The following is a 21,905-nucleotide window of genomic DNA, read 5'->3' on the forward strand; positions in this document are numbered from 1 at the left end:
TTGTGAACAGTGTTTGCGAGCAATGTTCCCTGTAATGTTTCACGTGTCTGAGCGAACACACAAACTCCCTGAGCGTCCCTTGGACCACTGTGAGCAACAGCAGACGTGTGCACTGTGGTCACGCCAGCACCCAAGTTACATGTTTATTAAAATAATCAAATTACAGCATTTATGTTAGACTACTCTTAATTAACTGCTTTAGGCCACTTACAATGAAAATTAAAACAATCTTCTTCATGACCTGTAGCATGTTAACACTATTGGAAGGAAAAATAACTTGAACTTCAATTTTGAAAACACAACTTTCTTTCTTTTTTTTTTGTAAAGCTCTGACTTGTATTATGAGTCTGTGGTCTGGGAGAGAGTCTGTAACTCTGTCTGCAAAATACAGTAAATAATGACCAATGTTGGGCAGTTAATTATATAGTTACTTCTTCAAAAAAGTAACTGAGTTTTGCAAACAAAGTTTTTTGCAGCTGTTTATCTAAAAATGCAGCCAAGGTGTTTTTTAAACAAACATTTCAAACTATTTACAGAACAATCAGCTGTTCTGCATCAAATCTGATGCCACACAAATTATTTGTGTCACTCCAAAAAATAATTTCTGTCCACTATGAGATGAAGGAGAACAACAGCCTGATACCTGCAGGCCTGACAGCAGCAGATGTATCACTGCTGTAACACCTGTAAACCATTGTTCTGACACACACAACAAAACTATTGACTACACTACACACTGACTACACACTGACTACACACTGACTACACACTGACTACACACTGACTACACACTAACTACACACTGACTACACACTAACTACACACTGACTACACACTGACTACACACTGACTACACAAGATTTGTGCTAGTACACCTTAACCTATCAGGACCAATAGTACACTTTAACCTGTCAGGACTAAAACTACACCTTAACCTATCAGGACCAATAGTACACTTTAACCTGTCAGGACTAAAACTACACTTTAACCTGTCAGGACTAATAGTACACTTTAACCTGTCAGGACTAATAGTACACTTTAACCTGTCAGGACCAATAGTACACCTTAACCTATCAGGACCAATAGTACACTTTAACCTGTCAGGACTAAAACTACACCTTAACCTATCAGGACCAATAGTACACTTTAACCTGTCAGGACTAATAGTACACTTTAACCTATCAGGACCAATAGTACACTTTAACCTGTCAGGACTAATAGTACACTTTAACCTATCAGGACCAATAGTACACCTTAACCTATCAGGACCAATAGTACACTTTAACCTGTCAGGACTAAAACTACACCTTAACCTATCAGGACCAATAGTACACTTTAACCTGTCAGGACTAATAGTACACCTTAACCTATCAGGACCAATAGTACACCTTAACCTATCAGGACCAATAGTACACTTTAACCTGTCAGGACTAAAACTACACCTTAACCTATCAGGACCAATAGTACACTTTAACCTGTCAGGACTAATAGTACACCTTAACCTATCAGGACCAATAGTACACCTTAACCTATCAGGACCAATAGTACACTTTAACCTGTCAGGACTAAAACTACACCTTAACCTATCAGGACCAATAGTACACTTTAACCTGTCAGGACTAAAACTACACTTTAACCTGTCAGGACTAATAGTACACTTTAACCTGTCAGGACTAAAACTACACCTTAACCTATCAGGACCAATAGTACACTTTAACCTGTCAGGACTAAAACTACACCTTAACCTATCAGGACCAATAGTACACCTTAACCTATCAGGACCAATAGTACACTTTAACCTGTCAGGACTAAAACTACACCTTAACCTATCAGGACCAATAGTACACTTTAACCTGTCAGGACTAAAACTACACTTTAACCTGTCAGGACTAATAGTACACTTTAACCTGTCAGGACCAATAGTACACTTTAACCTGTCAGGACTAATAGTACACTTTAACCTGTCAGGACCAATAGTACACTTTAACCTATCAGGACCAATAGTACACCTTAACCTATCAGGACCAATAGTACACTTTAACCTGTCAGGACTAAAACTACACCTTAACCTATCAGGACCAATAGTACACTTTAACCTGTCAGGACTAATAGTACACCTTAACCTATCAGGACCAATAGTACACCTTAACCTATCAGGACCAATAGTACACCTTAACCTATCAGGACCAATAGTACACTTTAACCTGTCAGAACTAAAACTACACATTAACCTGTCAGGACCAATAGTACACCTTAACCTATCAGGACCAATAGTACACTTTAACCTGTCAGGACTAAAACTACACCTTAACCTGTCAGGACTAATAGTACACTTTAACCTGTCAGGACTAAAACTACACTTTAACCTGTCAGGACTAATAGTACACTTTAACCTGTCAGGACCAATAGTACACTTTAACCTGTCAGAACTAAAACTACACCTTAACCTGTCAGGACTAAAACTACACTTTAACCTGTCAGAACTAAAACTACACCTTAACCTGTCAGGACTAATAGTACACTTTAACCTGTCAGGACCAATAGTACACCTTAACCTGTCAGAACTAAAACTACACCTTAACCTGTCAGGACTAAAACTACACTTTAACCTGTCAGAACTAAAACTACACCTTAACCTGTCAGAACTAATAGTACACTTTAACCTGTCAGGACTAAAACTACACTTTAACCTGTCAGGACTAATAGTACACTTTAACCTGTCAGGACTAATAGTACACTTTAACCTGTCAGAACTAAAACTACACCTTAACCTGTCAGGACTAAAACTACACCTTAACCTGTCAGGACTAATAGTACACTTTAACCTGTCAGGACCAATAGTACACTTTAACCTGTCAGGACTAATAGTACACTTTAACCTATCAGGACCAATAGTACACCTTAACCTATCAGGACCAATAGTACACTTTAACCTGTCAGGACTAAAACTACACCTTAACCTATCAGGACCAATAGTACACCTTAACCTATCAGGACCAATAGTACACCTTAACCTGTCAGGACCAATAGTACACTTTAACCTGTCAGGACTAAAACTACACCTTAACCTATCAGGACCAATAGTACACTTTAACCTATCAGGACCAATAGTACACTTTAACCTGTCAGGACTAATAGTACACTTTAACCTATCAGGACCAATAGTACACCTTAACCTATCAGGACCAATAGTACACTTTAACCTGTCAGGACTAAAACTACACCTTAACCTATCAGGACCAATAGTACACTTTAACCTATCAGGACCAATAGTACACTTTAACCTGTCAGGACCAAAACTACACCTTAACCTATCAGGACCAATAGTACACCTTAACCTATCAGGACCAATAGTACACCTTAACCTGTCAGGACTAATAGTACACTTTAACCTATCAGGACCAATAGTACACCTTAACCTATCAGGACCAATAGTACACTTTAACCTGTCAGGACTAAAACTACACCTTAACCTATCAGGACCAATAGTACACTTTAACCTATCAGGACCAATAGTACACTTTAACCTATCAGGACCAATAGTACACTTTAACCTGTCAGAACTAAAACTACACCTTAACCTATCAGGACCAATAGTACACTTTAACCTATCAGGACCAATAGTACACCTTAACCTATCAGGACCAATAGTACACTTTAACCTGTCAGGACTAAAACTACACCTTAACCTATCAGGACCAATAGTACACTTTAACCTATCAGGACCAATAGTACACTTTAACCTGTCAGGACTAAAACTACACCTTAACCTATCAGGACCAATAGTACACTTTAACCTATCAGGACCAATAGTACACTTTAACCTGTCAGAACTAAAACTACACATTAACCTGTCAGGACTAAAACTACACCTTAACCTATCAGGACCAATAGTACACTTTAACCTGTCAGGACTAAAACTACACCTTAACCTATCAGGACCAATAGTACACTTTAACCTATCAGGACCAATAGTACACTTTAACCCCACAGACATGTATAGAGTTGCAGAGTTAATATCAGGCAAAGTTTAAGTACCTTAAAGGTTTGATGTGTGCTTCTTTCAGGAGGAAACTCTCGCACAGCAATGATTGCTGCGCTAAGTCCTGCTGACATCAACTACGAAGAAACACTGAGCACTCTGAGGTCAGTTACTTGGTGTAATCTGTCTATGAGGCTTTTTATGGATCAGTTAATGTGTTTTCAGGCAGCGGGTATGTTGCAAAGCTGGCATAGTCAGATTAATATAATCTAATTCGGTCCGGTTTGGTTCCAGATATGCTGACCGTGCCAAACAGATTCGCTGTAACGCTGTGATCAATGAAGATCCAAATGCCAAACTGATCAGAGAGCTGAAGGCCGAAGTGGAGCGACTGAGAAACCTGCTGTTCTCTCAGGGCCTGCAGGAGCTGCTGGACAATGCTGGTATGCACACATACAGAATAATGAACCTTATCTGCTTGTTCAGTCTGACGTTCGGGTTCAAATTCTCTTTCAGATTCTTTCAGCTTCAAAAACAGGATCAGTGCGTCTGTTCTTGCAGGTCTTACAATAAAGTTTAACGTCAAAACAAACATGAAAAAAACAATTAATGAGATGATGCTCTGACTGAAGTATTTCTAAATACTCTAAATACATCCACAACATGAGGTTAATCATTAACTTGCTGCTGTGTGGTTTTGATTTCTTGGTATGAAAAAGTCCCGTTCCTAAGTGTCACATGCACATTGATTCTTTTCTGAAGCATTTAAATATCTGGTGTCTGCGATGCTGTGAATCCATCATGATTATTTATAAGAAAAAGCTTAGAAATGTGCTGCGCATCAACACTGCTCATAAAAAGCTGGAGAAGCAGAGAAGCTCCTCTCAGACAGCAGAGTTCATTTCTATTGTGAACCTTATGCATTGCTAAACACGCAAACGCTGTGGATGTGATACTCAGACTGTGCTTCATATAAACATGGAATGCAGTCTGTTTACGGCCTAATAAACTGTACACATCACATGCTGTTGTTCTTTCATTTGGACCTGGTATGAACAGCACGTCTATGTGCAGTATGCTGTAGAGACGGTTATTTACAGACAACAGCAACTGTGTGTGTGTGAGAAGATATTTACAAGCTGTCGTTACATAACCAGGATTGCTGAGATTCCAGCATGTTAGAAATTAAATCTCCTCCTCTTCACTTCTTCTTCTCTGCTCTCTTTCTGTGTCTCTTAAAGTCAACAACAACAACAACATCAACGGCCCCGGTGGTGTCGCAGGTGCGTCCCCCTCCCCTCTCCAGCTGGCTCTCACATCCAATGGGATCACGCCTGAGAATGGCTCCGCCCCTCCAGGTCACTCTATATGTTTATGTGGATTATTGGGAATCCAAAAAGACTGTGCCTTTGTCTTTACTAGTTTAAATTTAAAAAATACAGAAGTGGTTCATCATGTTTTCATAATTAAATGTTTTATTTCCTGTGCAGGCGCTGAGCCGGCATCTGAAGGTGACACGCCTGCTGACCGTGATCAGCTGATTGAGGATGGAGAGGAAAGGGTGGAGGGAGAGTCCACAGAGAACATCAGCAAAGAGGAAGCAGCTGAGAGACTGATGGTAGGGCGAGACGTTTTATCACCTCGCACTTTTCCGGGTCATAATTCCATCATATCTAAATTTGAGAAACATATAATCTTAGATCCAGTGTGACTTCCACTGTCAGAGAAATCTATTACTTCTTTGATAGTTTTCTGGAAATCGATTGAAAAGAATGAGAAAAAACAGACTTAAAACTTCAGAACGTGTCTGGGAATCCTCATATTTTTAGTTTTTCTCAGTTTAAGAGAAATTCAGCAAAAGTTTTCTGTACATCTGTGATTACACTGCAAACAGGAGTTGCTGAGCACTATTTCACCTTCTTTGAATGAGAATGAAGAAGTTTTATTGGTATATGTTTACAATACATGTGTGTGTTTTTGCATGTAGGAAACAGAGAAAATCATCGCTGAGCTGAACGAGACGTGGGAGGAGAAACTGAGAAAAACAGAATCTATTCGTTTGGAGAGGTTAGTTTTATTTGAATCTGAGCTTTTTACATGTTTGCCTCTGTCCATAGTTAATATAGTGAACATGTTTTGGTGTCACCTGTTACTTTCTTAAACGTAACGACGATATCATGAACATCAGCATTTATACCGCTGCTGAGGGCAGCTCTTTTTCTCCTGAGCCACTCAGACAAAACCTCAGGGCAGGTGTAGAAGTGGAAAAAGTCTCATCTTTTCAAGCTGCTGGATCGTCCTCTGTATTAGCTTGAAATCTTGGCGCTTCTGCACTGACACTGATAAAAAACAACAACTCATGTCTGTGACCCGGCAACAGCTACCATGCGAGGTTTTGTGTCAGCAGAGTGACACATCTTTTGGCATTTCCCACTGTTCATGAAGGCAAAAAAAGGTTTAACGACCCTTTATCCACTGTGGCAGACGAGGCTCATGGGAACTGTAGTGTTTACAGCACAGGTGGAAAAGCTGAGTGTGTTTGTTCACTAACTCACAGATGAAAACATTTGGAAACACGAACACAGAGGGAGAAAAAAAATGGATGATGATTGATGTCTCTGTCTCTCGCTCGCTCCCTCAGAGAGCCCCTGCTGGCAGAGATGGGCGTGTCCATAAAGGAAGATGGAGGAACGCTGGGCGTCTTCTCTCCTAAAGGAGTGAGTGTATATTTAACCCTTTCTCTCTATATATACTGTTGTCAGTCTGTTCTGTGTCTGCAGACATCTTTGCAGAAAATGTTATTATGTAAGCTCTGACAGTCTGTGGGACTGGTTTAGTAATACTTTAACTTTAGGATTGTGTGATCCCTGGCTGCTGACACACGATATGCAGGTATTTGTTAGGAGCTGTAACTCCTGCTGGTATTTTAAAACAGTGTATTTAATTTTTGGATTCACCTTTATGTCAGGTTAAAGCTACTCTTTGAGTTGGTGTGTTTTGTTAGAACAGCCGATAAATTGATTTTACAATCAATCAATCATATAGCACATTTTTAAGACCGAAGTACACCAAAGTGCTTTCCAGTAAAATCACAATAAAATATAAATTACAAATATATAAAATATAAGATGATTACATAATCTAAATACAGAGCCAGATGTAATTTACTTCATGCCTGGGAGTGTTCGTCCAGTCAGAGCCGAGTGTCTGCTGCTCATAAGCACCTGTGTCGACGCGCACTCAGCTTTAGAAGTGATGATGTCACTGTTTGATTTTAAGTCTCTCTGGTCTTTGCAGTAAAATCGCTGCAGTCTGCTGAGCAGATGTTTGAAATCCAGATTAAAACTCAGAGACGATAAATCGTGCAGCAGCTTTTCTCTCCGTACCACCACCTCACCGAACATCTTTAACTCTTTCCCTCATAAAGACGACATCTGACAACCTTTAATGACTTCAGGTGAACTTCGACTCAGTGTCAACATTCACTTTAGTAGTGTTGTCTTCATTCATGGTGTGTTGTTCACTTTGGTAAATGATGCTGTTTATAAAAGTGCTTATAAAAGGATCTGACTGAATGCAGTCCTGGCTCCAGTCACATGTTTAGTACTAGTTAAAAGTTAACAGCATCCAATCGTGTTTAGTGTTTTCTATCTTCCACTCTCACTGTGTGGATCCGCCTCACTTTTAAAGGGGGAAAAAGATGACCCCATCATGTAAAACTAAAGTTAATGTCATGTCTGTGTGTGTTACAGACGCCTTACCTGGTCAACCTGAATGAAGACCCTCTGATGTCCGAGTGCCTCCTCTATTACATCAAGGAGGGAGTGACCAGGTCAGCAGTGATTTCATCATCGGTCATTTAGTTCATCAGTTATTTGATCATTTTGTTGGTCTTTGCTCAGAAAATCTGATAAATTGAGTCTAAAGTGTGAAACGTTTTAGCCATCCTGTGCAGAGACCAAACGTCAGAGACGCCTCAGCTCATCTCCATGTGAAAGCAACAAATTACACACAGACACAAGTCCATCACTAGTTTAGCTGCTTTACTTCATTAGTAGAAAAAGTAATGACACTGTTTACATGTAGTGCATGCAGAAATCTGCTCGTGCAGAGGTTACCACACCGATAATGATCCACAGAGTCATCGTGGAGAACAATGAGTTTCATTACGTATCTTATCAGACACGACACTCGCTGTTATCTAACAACTACTTTATGATCTTGGACATCAGAAGCTCCTCCGTTAGTTTTATTGCAGGAGAAGTTGCACCTTCATCTTTATTCCTGGTGGAGTTGTATAACTAGCTTGGCAGGTGTTTACATTAGTTTTTTCATCTGTCTGTGTGTGTGTGTGTGTGTGTGTGTGTGTGTGCGCGCCAGGGTCGGGCAGCAGGACGTGGACATTAAACTGTCGGGTCAGTTCATAAAGGAGATTCACTGCGTTTTTGTCAGTGAGACCAACGAGCAGGGAGAAGGTGAGATTTTTACTCCTTGCATAAACCTTTGCTCACATGTCTGACACTCTGATGCCTGATTGGCTGTCTCTGCTCTGCTGCACTGCTGTTTTGTGGTCACACAGCTTCATTGTGCGGAGTTTAAGCAGCCTCAGTCCTGTGGTTTGATCAGCTCCTGTAGTTCACTGTGCAATAACCTCATTATGAACCATGGGTCCTTCAGTACTTTATACACACCAGAGAAACATGTTCTACACGTTACCTGAAGCTGTTTAACATCTGAAGTTATAAAAGAATAAAAATACAAACTACATTTGTACAAATTACTTACTTATCATCGTTACCACCTGCTGCATCATAGTTGGCCTCTTCTACAATCTGCTGCCATAGATCTCCTGTTCCAGTGCTGGAAGTTTTTCTTTTTATTAAACGTGGTGTGAGTTTCTAATGATGTAGTGAGCATAGCTGTCAGTAATCCTTGTGAGCAGTCTGCCCTACACACAAAGCACAGCGCACACTTTTTGTTTCTATTATAGGATCTATATGATGTCATAAAGAGGTCATATCAATAGTATACCTGTGAGCACACCTGCGGTCTGTTTGGGGGAGTCTGCCGTCAAAGAAAGGAGCTACAGCAGCTTGTTTCAGACAGAGGGGCCAGTGTGACATAAATAAAAATGATTTTAAACTGGGAGTCATGCTGAGCTGCTGTGGCAGTGTGAGACTAACAGAAATAAAAACATGGATCTGGAAATGCATTTTTAATCAGATTTGATTTGCATCACTCCTCAAAGTAACGTTTCTGACATGTTTCAGCAGCAGCCGGGGTTAAAGTCAGACCTGCAGGCAGCTGAGTTGATCATTAACATGTGTAAGTCTGGAATGAGTCACAGTGGCAGACAAATGTGCTCTTGACTTCTGTCACATTACACCTCCTGATTCCACTGGCTTATAATCATCTTTAAATATTGAAAGCACACTCGAGCCTCTCTGAGAAGGTTTCTGAAGAGTTTGAGACCAGAAGGACAAAGAAGGTCCTGCAGTGCTTTTATGTACCACATGATGGCTCCGCATGATGTGTGGATTCGAAACTTTGCAGCCAGAACATGCTGATAAGAAAAGTTTGAGCACTTATATATGTATATATAGATTCAATTAGTTACTAACACTAAAAATATTGTTTTGATTGCTATTGCAATTTCATTTTAAATATACAAATGTGGTATTATATATACATATGTCATGAAACCTGTGCTAATTTGCATAAATGTACACTAGATTATGGGGGGAAAATTCCTGTTTTGTTTTTTTTGTTTTTTTCCATGAGCGTCTCACCTTAGAGGTCTGGTCTGTGTCCAGGCTGTAGTTCTTTGTTCTCGGACTGTGTGTAGAGTCTGAAGCTGCAGCTCTCTTCCTGTTTTCATTAAAAGTTATAAACAGGTGTGTGTGTGTGTGTGTGTGTGTGTGTGTGTGTGTGTGTGTGCGTGCGTGTGTGTGCGTGCGTGTGTGTGTGTGCGTGTGTGTGTGTGCGTGTGTGTGTGTGTGCGCCCGCGCTCAGTGAGTGACTCTTTCTTCTTCTCTTTCTGTGAAAGCTGCCAGGAAATCTGTCAGGTATTAGTCATTGCTACTCGTCATGGTGACATCATCCTCATGTTCACACCCATGTTTCCTGTGCCTTCCCCGCCTCCCTCCTCCTGTCCCAGACACCCCTTCCTCACCCTCTGTCTGTATATCTGTGTGTGTGTCTGCTGCTGTTACCCTGTGCGCTGTAGCACGATCCCTGGTTTCAGTGCATGTCTGTATGTGAGACCGAGAGGCCTCTGTAGTTGTGGACATACCCCTTTCAGATCCAGGTCTCTGTCTCTGGATTGTGGATCAACCTTTCTAGTAATGTTACAGGATACAAGCCCAGATATTAAGGTCCATGATAAAGCCTCCGTCACTGCTGCGAGTCCTCCCATCAGACTGTTTCATGCTCATGTGTCATATCAGACAGAGCCGGTCTCCTTGTGTTTCACAGAGCTGTGTTTCAGTTCTCCTGATGAGTTTTTCTTGCTTTGCTTGGACTGTCTGTGTCTCCCTCTGCAGTGGTGGTCACTCTGGAGCACTCTTAGTTTACAGCTTATTACACACGAACATGAAAAACAAAGCAGGTTTGATCGATGGAGTAAACACACCACCCAAAACCTGCAGGAGACCTCAGACTCCGTTTCCTGTCTGTTTCCGTCTCTAGGTAACCGCATTGTGATGGGGAAGAACCACGTGTTTCGGTTCAACCACCCGGAGCAGGCGAGGCTGGACAGGGAGCGCAGCGCCACGATGGAGCAGCAGGGGGAGCCGGAGGACTGGAACTACGCGCAGAAAGAGCTGCTGGAGAAACAAGGCATCGACATCAAGCTGGAGATGGAGAAGAGGTAGATGCACCTTTACTAGACCCTGAAGTGTGGTTTTCAGATAGCATCTGTAGACACACTGTAAACCACGTCAGATATCAGAGCTGTTTCCTGATTATTGATCGTCTGATTGGTTGGTTGGTGTGTGCGTGTGTGTGCTGCAGACTGCAGGACGTGGAGACTCAGTACCGTAAAGAGAAGGAGGAGGCTGACCTGCTGCTGGAGCAGCACAGACTGGTGAGTTTCTCCTTCAGGTGAGCTCGTGTGGTGACTGCTTCAGGTGTTTTACCTTCTCTGTGTGTGCAGTAGCCTACGCAGACAGCGACAGCGGGGACGACTCGGACAAACGATCCTGTGAGGAGAGCTGGAGGCTCATCTCCTCCCTGAGAGAGAAGCTGCCAGCCAACAAGGTATCAGCTCCTCATAATCTCCTCGTTCATAGCTCCTCATGTAGCTGTGACATCCCATAGAGACCTGATAGGATCGTGAAGCAAGCTTTTCTGCTGACAGGGACAGTCATTGGAGCAGATTAATGTACCTGTGAGCTGACCTGTCTCACCTGTATGTCTGTGTCCAGGTGCAGTCCATAGTGAAACGCTGTGGTCTGCCCAGCAGCGGGAAGAGGAGGGAGCCTCTGCGAGTGTATCAGATCCCTCAGAGGGGGAGGATCAGCAAAGACCCCAAACGGGTGACCATGGAGGACCTCCGCATGCAGGCCGTCAAAGAGATCTGCTACGAGGTCTCACAAACACACACGTGATATCAGAGTGTTCTCTGACTGGTTTCAGAGGGACAGATAAACATTTTAGAAGTTATTCTCATAAATACTCTTATATCTCTACATTCAGGGGCAAAGGGTTAAAACTTTACCTTGAAAAATACACTGGACCTTTCAAAACCCAAACCCTCCTGGAGATGGCTCCAGGTGGACACTTGACACTGGTCTGTAGTGTTGGACCAATTTGGTCCATGACTAAGTCAGACAGACTCTGTTAGTTAGACTCCATAGCTCCAGTCAAACGCAACAAATAAGTGGTAAATTGTGAAAATCATACATGATGCATTTTCCAATAAAACCAGGATCACTAGATTGTTACAGACCTTGCTGTGTAACCATAAACTCTTTAAAAAAGGTAGTCATAGTAAAGCCACATTACCTTTTCCTTTCCAGATTTTGAAGCCTGGACTGTAGCATTTAAGAGTTAAAAACATGCATCCGTGGACTGTACGGGAGTGTCACACTGACACTGGTGCCTGCGATTAAGTGTAAAGAAATAAGTCCACTCACTAAAACTGGAGCACAGAGTTCTCGGAGGGTTGGTAGTAGAGCTAGTACCCATGGCACAGTGTTGATTGGTCTGTTCAGCCTGTGTGAGGTAAAATATGTGATCGTCTTAAGATATCGCACCAGAACATACAGAGGCAAATTATAAACCTGAGTGGGTTCAGATTTGCCCATTTTTGTGGGTTCTGTGCACTCAGGCCCTGCTCTACGGTGTAGATGCCACTGAAGTCCATTGCTAGGTTGTGGTCACGCAACCTTACAGTGGACAGGTGCATAGATGCTAAAAATGGGTTATTGTAACCAGTCGATATGAGGTTCCTAGGCCACATGATTATGTCATAGTGTCTGATGTAGATAAGAACCTCGGGACCCTAATATGTACCTGCGTGCCAAGTTTGGTTGCTCCACTCCTGATTGTTTAGCAGTCTGTGGAGAGATTTGGAGAACAGTAAAATTAACCAGCACAAACAGTCCAGAGGACATTAGAGGAGGAGCTTTTTTTTCTTTTTTTAAACCTGTTCCTCTGTATGTGGCGCCCCCCTCAGGTGGCTCTGGGAGACTTCCGTCACTCCCGTCAGGAGATCGAGGCGCTCTCCGTTGTCAAGATGAAGGAGCTGTGCCGCATGTACGCCAAGAAGGACACCAACGAGAGGGAGGGCTGTGGCCCAGGACGTCTGCGACACTGTGGGCATCGGAGAGGAGCCCTCCCGCTGAAGAGGGGGGAGGAGGAGGAGGAAGTGGTGGTAGTGGAGGAGGAGAGACAGGGGAAGGTGGAGAAAAGGCAGGCGTGTACGACTTGAAGGCTCACATCGATAAGCTGACAGATATTTTGGAGGTGAGTTATGCTAATCTTGTTTTCTTCACGACCTGAGAGGAGCAGAGCCAAATGTGTGCGACTCCTGCAGGAGGTGAAGCTGCAGAACAACATGAAGGACGAGGAGATCAAAGCTCTGAGAGACAGAATGATCAAGATGGAGAGCGTCATACCTCTTCAGGTATGTTCGCACCTCCTGTCCCGCCCCTTCAACCCATCACCACCAGAGTTAACCGTTGTTTGACTTGTTTCCAGGATGACGACTTGAACGGCGAGGGAGGCGAGTCCCCTCAGAGAGAGAGAGATATGGAGATAGGGACGGGGATGATGAATGCCCTAGCCACCCAGAGGTCAGAGTTCAGCGGCTGATGGAGGAGGACCCGGCGTTCAGGAGAGGACGCCTCCGCTGGATGAAAAAGGAGCAGCAGCGCCTCCTGAACCTGCAGCAGCAGAACATCACCAAGAAGCTGCGAGGACAGAACCAAAGCCAAGGTGAGCTCGGGGGTGTGGCCATACCGTGATGGCGAGGGTTCCAATAGAAGTCACTGCAAACGATCGTCATCAATAAACCCTTCAAATGATTGTTTATCTGTACTTAGTCGAGTCGGTTGCTTATGCTGTGACCATCTTTAATTTACAGTCTGTGCTCTGTCCCTAACTTTACTCCTCCCCCAGCTCCAGGTCAGAACGCTTCATCCCTCCGCAGGAATGCAAGCTCAAGTTTCCCTTTAAGAGTAACCCTGCCCATCGGCTGTCATGGGGACCCGCCAGTGCCGCTCTGCAAGCTCTCGGTCTGGGGGAGGGAGGAGGAGGTGATGGTGTTGAGCAGAAGGAGAATGGAGGAGGAGAAGCTAAAGGTTCTCCCTCACCTCCACCTCCCCCACAAGGTCAACTGCCTGGTCTCTTGCCCCTCCCCTTCCCAGCTCAGCCCCCTCGCATGCGCACCCCAAGTCCTCATCGCGCCTGGCAGCAGCGTAACCAGGGCAACCAGGGTGGCTATCACTACAACAACCAGGGCAACAACCAAAACCAGCAGCGTCGTTACCGCCGCAACTCCCTGGACAGCTCGCCACAGGGGAACGGGAGCTATGACAATGACCAGCACTTCAGCAGTGGTGGCAATGGTGGCCACCAGGGGTGACCAAGACAGAGGAGGGGGTTTTGACCTGGGCCAGGTGGGGAGAGAGGAGGAGGAGGCAGAGGAGGAAGCAGAGACAGGGACAGAGACAGAGATGGAGGCTTCCATTATAATCAACGCCAGCACCATCAGTTCCACCACCACCATCCCTACTACAACCCCCACAATGCACCATTCCAGCCTGGACCTCACCCTCACCCCCATTACCACAGCCTGCCGCGCTCAGGGGCTCCACCCCTTCCTGCTGACATGCTACTTGGCATTATGCCACCGCCGGGGGCGTGGAGCTTCAACACTCCGCCCAGGATGAGGCGGCAGTTCAGCGCACCGGACCTCAAAAACAACAACAAGGAGACGCCGATCTGACCTCTGACCTCCTGAATACGGAGACTCCTGATTGGCTGCGGGACACAGGGCGATCCTGATGCTGTAGAGAATCGGCTGAGAGTGTGCGCGCGTGTGTGCAATTGAGCACTTTTACACACCCTGTATCCTCTGTCCTGCTGCGTGTGTTTGTGCTTGTGTGTGTGTGTGTGAAGCTTGAATTAGCAAAGGTGAGCTGTTAGCGACACTGACGTGCAAAAAGTGATTTTGAATTTGTTTTATTTTATTTTATCTGTTATGTTGTTCTGTCAGACTTTGATCATGTAGTAATTTAGCCTTTTTTTATTTTTTAAATTTCACCGATGGCTGGTGTTCGGGTGTCGATCATCGTGTTAACAAGGTGCCTTAAAGCCAACGTGTCTGCTGGTGAAGCTAATTTTCTTTTTAAAGATCAAGTATGTTTGTTAGTAGGGTGGTGTTTCTGGGTTAGAAGAGTTTTGTTTTTTTTTTTAGTGTTAGCAAGTGAAGAGTAGGTGAAATTGTGAGCTTAGCCTAGCCTACGCTGCATTCAAGTTCCATGGGAATTACAGATTGTACAGCTTGTTTAACTCACTTCAACCCTCAAACTGATGATTAAGAGTTTAATCTGGAGCAGTTCCCAAATGGTGATTAATATTAAAATGAAGTTTATTTTTACTCGTTTATTTAATCATAAATACAATAGAGCCCACTGTGCTTGTATTTAGCATCTGCTGCAAACCAAAAAAAAGTATACAGTTCAACAACTTAAATATTGATTTAAATTTGAGAAAAAAATATGCAGAAACATATATATTACATGTGAGTACATTTTCTCAATATTTAATTCTTTGAAAAACACACTGATAATGTTGCCTTTTTTTCCTGTCATATTTACCACCTGTGATCTGTTTTTGATTGAAGCTTGAAACTTGTATTTACATCTTCTCCCATGTGATTTGAATGCAGCATCGCTGAGTGCTACAAACCAAAGAAAGCGGCTGTGTGGCGCCTCCTAGTCAGGGTAAAAGCATCAGTGCAGGAACAATAAGTGCCAATGTGGCTTTTGTAAAAACGCTAAAACACGCAGAGTTCCAAAAATGGAGAAGCAGGCGAGAAAGGCGAGTGCAGATGCCCCCCTGAGGAAGAGGAGGTGCAGAGAGGAAGAGGAGTAGGTGGTGCGCTTGTCTTATCTGTCAGATGTTTGTTTTTAAGAGCTGTGTGTGTATATTTGAAGTGTTAAATCTGATTTTAAACACATGAAACGTGCTGACGGTAAGTTCACCGTCTCTGGCAATCGTGGGAAATGCAAGTGATGCGTAACACATGATGATGCCCCAAGGTGGGAAATGTGGGAGCTTTGAGACAGAATCCTGAAGGGATGGATTAGTTTATGTAGGGCTGGATAAGGAAGGAATTCTGGGAGATGTATTGAGAAGCAGAAGGTTTTGAGGAAGAGAAGAAGAAGCTGATATACAGTAAGCTTTTTTTTTTTTTTTTTGAAGAAGTAACAGACACTACAGCATGTCGGGTGTGATACAAGATTCGTGCTGTAAGGACGCGACACTTTTTACTTTATGTCCAATTCAAAAAGGATGGGAAAATTCACTGCTGCCTTCCTGCCACGTCAGGATCCTGGAAATTGTGGCCTCCACCTGTTTCAGGTTGCTTTTAATTTCTTCTCGTTTTTCAAACATGACATTTGCACACACATACTTTTGCTGGTGTTGTGTTCACTTCACATGTGTAAGACAGGAAACAAATTTCCAGCTTCCTGCGTCCCAGCGAACGCAGCACCCTATGTGCGTTTTATTCGCACTGAATTAATGAAGACAAGTTTACTGCCAGGAGGAGCTGGGAGAGTTGGCGATACTGCGCACACTCCACCCACTCAAAGCAGAGGATTGTGGGAGTTAACAAGTGGAGCAACTATGAGCTCTGTGACTTTTAAGGCTTTTTCATAAAAAGGTTAGATCCAACCAATGGCAGTGCTCCTTCCCGCTGCAGGAGGGAGTCAGCGCCATGACGATGACAATAATTGTGATGAAAACAAAAGAAGTGATTGCAATTGGCCTGAGAAGCATGATGTCAGCAGAATCTCTGGAATTGGTCAATCACAGGACAATCGCTAATCCTGCTGCCACTGCCGGGCCTGATGGGAAAATATGTTATTTTTATTTTTTAGATTTGTTTTTTTCATTTCCAGCTTGGGCCTCTGATTGGCTGTTTGTTTTTCCTTTGTGTATCACATCATGTACTGCGTATTTTAACCAACCTCCATGTTTGACCTTTGGTTTATGATGTCATCAGTCATCTTCACTTATTAATATAATTATCCTAAAGTTATACGTGTCATTAATATTTGGTTATTGTGGATGCTGCTAAAGGGAGTTTCTTTGCCCTCACACAAACCGTTGAGTTAGTGTGTGTGTGTGTGTATGTGTTGAGCGTCTGTTTGTGTGTGTTTGTGGGTTAATTTAGAATCAAACAGTAAAGTTTGTTTTACTTCATAAAGCTGATCTTAGTCATTATTCTTTTTCTTTGGTTAGTTTTGTTGTTTTTTGAGGTGGAATGGGGGAGGGACTTAGAGGGGGTGGGGTGTTGCCATGGCAGCCATGACTCGGCAGAATTCCAGAACATTGTAGAACTCCCCTCACTGACAGGCTGTGCCCATTCCCTGCACCTCTGCTCTAATCATGACCTCAGAATCTGTGACATTACGGCGCAGTGTCGCTTCAGAACTCGAAACACGGATATGGATATGATGACATCATAGTGTAGCCCTCTTCCTGTTGGCCCAGACCCCCTCAGTTGCTTTTTTGTTATTGTTGTTTTTTCTCTCTGTATGTGTTGGGTTGTCTTTTGTTGTTGTTTTGTTTGTATCAGGAACCAATCTCAGGCTCTACCTGCAGACAACATGATGGCAATAAACTGTCTCCAAGATTCAAAATAAGGCTCACTTCTTGTGTTTTTATTGGGTCTTCATCCACAAAGGATGGCTATGGAAGCTGAGAGGTGTCAGGGCACTCAAACATTGTCTTAAAACTGCATAATTTCTAGTGGCCAGCAGGGGGCATCTCCTGGTTGTTAAATGATTTCCATGACTAAAATGAGCCTGCTGTTTACTGGTCCAGATCCACTGCCTGTTTGAGAAAATAACTTTTCGTATTAGTTTGTGGTAGTAACGGAAAATTGTGAAGTAATAACCCAGAAGTCTAATTTAAAAACAATGTGTTTTTCCAGGGTGCAAACAAGTTTCCCCATATAAGAGTTGCTTTAAATGAGTCCTAGAATAGAAGAATAGAATAATGATAACTGAGATAGAATAGAAAGGACAAAACAGAAAGTATTTTTCGTTGCAAAGATCACAAGCAAAAAGAGCTGTTCATTTATGCATTTTGTGTGTGTGTGTGTGCGCAAGGGCGTAGATTTGGTTTTGGCATTGGTGGGGACGGATGATTCAACCACTGAACCCTGCCCTGTTTCTTTTTTTCCCCTTTTTGTCTTTGCTTCTTGATAAAAAAAAAAAAGGGAGAAATATACTTGCTTACATATGTTATTCTACATGCTTTTAAACCATTTAAAATTACAATTCATAGTTTTATATGTGAATTATATAATGTTAAATTACTATTAAACAAATGACGAAGTATTTTAGGCTTTAGTTTACTTCAGCCATATTCCATATAAATCAGGTATCATACAAAAATAAAAACCGCTTCAAATACAGTCATGAGAATAAAAGAATATGACTTTAAGGACTTAACAACATTACTTCAGTTATAGTACACCAACATCTCTGATACATTAGCACTAAGGGAACACTGAATGACCTGCTGGTTTTTTTCCATAAAACTACTCATCTAAGATCACCACAAAGTAAAAGATCTCTCAGCAAAACTATGCAACATTTTAGGCACTATAGCCCCGATCAAATCAGTGAGCTGGGATTTTTTATTCTAAACATGAACTACTGTTACAGCAACAGACATGGACTACTGGTGCCCCACACAACAACTCAATGTCCACTATGTGAAGGAGCCAAACACATGCCTTCTCCTCTCGTTAGCTGAGATAAACTGCTGGCCAAGGGCGTAGATTTGGCATGGACGGAAGGCACATGTCCCCACCAATAATTTGATCTCTTCGAGTAAAGAAAAACAAAACCGATAGAAAGAAAAAAATCTATCTGTCAACGTCTCATTCGCCCAGCGGTGCAGAAAGAGTTAAATTACGTTCTCTACTGAAGTCCTACGTCATGTGACAAATATGGCCAATGTGATTGGCTGTGCCTATCAGGGAGCTCTGTTTAGTTGTAGCAGCGGCAAGCCTGCGCTGTGAGGAGAGGAGGATGGCAGCACAAAGGAAGAACCTGGATATAACAAAGTATTTTTCAAAGAAACCTGTAACTCACTTAAAGCCAAGTTCACTCATAAAATGTGTCCGTCATAATAACGTTACAGGCTATGCTAGGCCGTACATGCCAACCCTCCCGATTTTTCCAGGAGAATCCCGAATTTCAGTGCCGCTGTTCCAGATCAACTGGCGTTTAGATCAACTGGCGTTGGTCGAACAGATGTGTGGCAGTCTTGCGTTTCAGGAGCTCCTACCGACAAACCAGCAAAAAAACGCCAAATGTGTCATCTGTGACACTTGTGAGGTTGTCTCAAACACACTCCGTCAGTCTTGATGCTGTTGAACAACAAAATGTTTAAAATGTGGCGAGTTCACCTGGTGATATCCTCATGCGCGACGCGATCGCGAAAACAGCAAACAAGTAACACCACGCCGTTGTTGTTCACAGGACAGCAAGAGTAAACGATCGGGAGACTCTTGTCGTCGTTATCGTTCCACTCGCACGGTTTATGTCACCGAATTCAGCGTTTTTGCTCCACAACTAAAGCGAGCAGTTTGCTCTGTGCACTAACATGGAGTCGAGTCAACCAGCGCCACCTCTGGCCAAGTGCCACAGCCTACAGCCAGATCAACTGGTGACACACATCTGCAGCACGTTTGAATTCGTGTCATGCACATTTGTACCTTTCAATTGTGTGTTTGTGCGTCATGCAAATAAACCTTTGAAATGAATGAAATGATATCATGTATTTATTATCAGCCTACATTTGTACAAAATGCCAAATGACATACACATAGTCATAAGAATCACCATCCTGATATCAATACTTTTGCCCATAAGAAAAATGTCGTGAACAAATATATGACACACCAATATTTCACCAGTGTTGTAACTCACATGTCGCCAGCATAGTCTGCCTGTGTCTCCCCTCTGCAAACGCACATTTCAGAGTTGGATGTGATATACAGTCTGCATAAGTGTGGTCAATCCCATAACGATCCGTAAGGGGATGGCAGCTACGCTGAATGTACAGCAGTCACACAGTGATCAGCAATAAACAGTCCCCAAAACTTGCATATAATCCCCAATGTGGAGCCCATCTACTGACTACCACATAGCAGCTGGACCAGTCCCCAATGCAGGTCAGTCCACTGCTGCCACCTGTGGCCAAGTACCACAGCCTACCACTAGATTAACTTGTGACACACATCTGCACCTGCTGCTATGATCACATTGAGTAAAAGCTGAGTGGCTGCACTCACACGTGGTGCATCTAAATCTACCCACAAACATGTTGAAAGATGCAATGCCAGCAATGTGGATTGTCAACACTGACAACAATCAGTAAGCAAAGACAACAGGGATCATTTGTTTCTGTTTATTTAGCACCCACAACATTTGTAGTCGCCTTCTGCACAGGGGAAGTCCACACACACCGTGTGGTACCACTTTCCACAGAAGGTGCATTCAATCTGCAAGATTGAATGAGATTGTCAGGGTCATTGTCTGACTGTTTATTACTAATCACTGTGTAACTGCTGTACATTCACAGTAACTGCCATCTCCTTATAAATGTTTATTAGATTGACCACACTTGTGCAGACTGTATATCACAACCAACTCTAACATGTTTGTTTGCAGAGGGCAGACACAGACAGACTACGCTAACGACATGTGATGTTACAACACTGGTGAAATATTAGTGTGTTCACGACATTTTTCGTATGGGCAAAAGTATTGATATCAGGATGGTGATTCTTATGTGTATGTCATTTGGCATTTTGTACAAATGTAGGCTGATAATAAATACATGATATCATTTCATTCATTTCAAAGGTTTATTTGCATGACGCACAAACACACAATTGAAAGGTACAAATGTGCATGACACGAATTCAAACGTGCTGCAGATGTGTGTCACAGGTTGATCTGGCTGTAGGCTGTGGCACTTGGCCAGAGGTGGCGCTGGTTGACTCGACTCCATGTTAGTGCACAGAGCAAACTGCTCGCTTTAGTTGTGGAGCAAAAACGCTGAATTCGGTGACATAAACCGTGCGAGTGGAACGATAACGACGACAAGAGTCTCCCGATCGTTTACTCTTGCTGTCCTGTGAACAACAACGGCGTGGTGTTACTTGTTTGCTGTTTTCGCGATCGCGTCGCGCATGAGGATATCACCAGGTGAACTCGCCACATTTTAAACATTTTGTTGTTCAACAGCATCAAGACTGACGGAGTGTGTTTGAGACAACCTCACAAGTGTCACAGATGACACATTTGGAGTTTTTTGCTGGTTTGTCGGTAGGAGCTCCTGAAACGCAAGACTGCCACACATCTGTTCGACCAACGCCAGTTGATCTAAACGCCAGTTGATCTGGAACACCGCTCCCGAAAATCTCCCGGAGCCACCATTCTCCCCAATTTCCCCCGTTTTTCCACCCGGACAACAAAATTGAAAACCCATATCTCAGATTGGCGCAGCCAATTCCAGTTTCAAACAATAGCTGCTACTACTGCAGCTACTTAGTTTTAATATTACTCTCATTACTGTTTCTGGGTCGCAAAATAGACGTTTAACATATTTTCAGGCGAGAATGTAGCTGTGTGAACTTCAAATATCTGAGCCGGTGTTCCAGATCTACTGGCGTTTAGATTAACTGGCGTTGGTCGAACAGATGTGTGGCAGACTTGCGTTTCAGGAGCTGCTACCGACAAACCAGCAAAAAAACGCCAAATGTGTCACCTGTGACACTTGTGAGGTTGTCTCAAACACACTCCGTCAGTCTTGATGCTGTTGAACAACAAAATGTTTAAAAATGTGGCGAGTTTACCTGGTGATATCCTCATGCGCGACGCGATCGCGAAAACAGCAAACAAGTAACACCACGCCGATGTTGTTCACAGGACAGCAAGAGTAAACGATCGGGAGACTCTAGTCGTCGTTATCGTTCCCCTCGCACGGTTTATTTCTCCGATTTCAGCGTTTTTGCTTCACAACTACAGCGTGCTGTTTACTTTGTGCACTAACATGGAGTCGAGTCAACCAGCGCCACCTCTGGCCAAGTGCCACAGCCTACAGCCAGATCAACCTGTGACACACATCTGCAACACGTTTGAATTCGTTTCTTGCACATTTGTAC

The 21,905-nt window shown here is 43.2% G+C and overlaps 1 protein-coding gene and 1 pseudogene across 3 annotated transcripts in view; one reads left to right on the top strand and one right to left on the bottom strand.

The window, feature by feature from the left end:
• LOC309702313 (uncharacterized protein) overlaps positions 1 to 21,875 on the bottom strand; it is a 123,253-nt gene extending 101,378 nt beyond the window's left edge. The window contains exon 1 of one of the 2 annotated variants that reach the window (XM_082526951.1): positions 21,597 to 21,875. The gene's annotated coding sequence lies outside the window, so the exon portion shown is untranslated. Of the gene's footprint in view, positions 1 to 19,139; positions 19,932 to 21,596 lie in introns of those variants that run through there. The other variant, XM_082526954.1, reaches the window with a different exon arrangement.
• Positions 4,073 to 17,362, top strand: LOC309702229 (kinesin-like protein KIF1C; annotated as a pseudogene). Its single transcript, XR_014280734.1, has 16 exons — positions 4,073 to 4,146; positions 4,277 to 4,425; positions 5,224 to 5,340; positions 5,473 to 5,600; positions 5,970 to 6,049; positions 6,624 to 6,699; positions 7,735 to 7,814; positions 8,363 to 8,457; positions 10,670 to 10,850; positions 10,994 to 11,066; positions 11,139 to 11,239; positions 11,407 to 11,568; positions 12,660 to 12,949; positions 13,020 to 13,109; positions 13,184 to 13,420; positions 13,604 to 17,362. The product of XR_014280734.1 is annotated as a kinesin-like protein KIF1C (transcript).
• Positions 21,876 to 21,905: the final 30 nt, after the last annotated feature.

Source organism: Aulonocara stuartgranti (genome assembly GCF_965226115.1).
Source record: "Aulonocara stuartgranti genome assembly, chromosome: 3".
Taxonomy (NCBI): Eukaryota; Metazoa; Chordata; class Actinopteri; order Cichliformes; family Cichlidae; genus Aulonocara; species Aulonocara stuartgranti.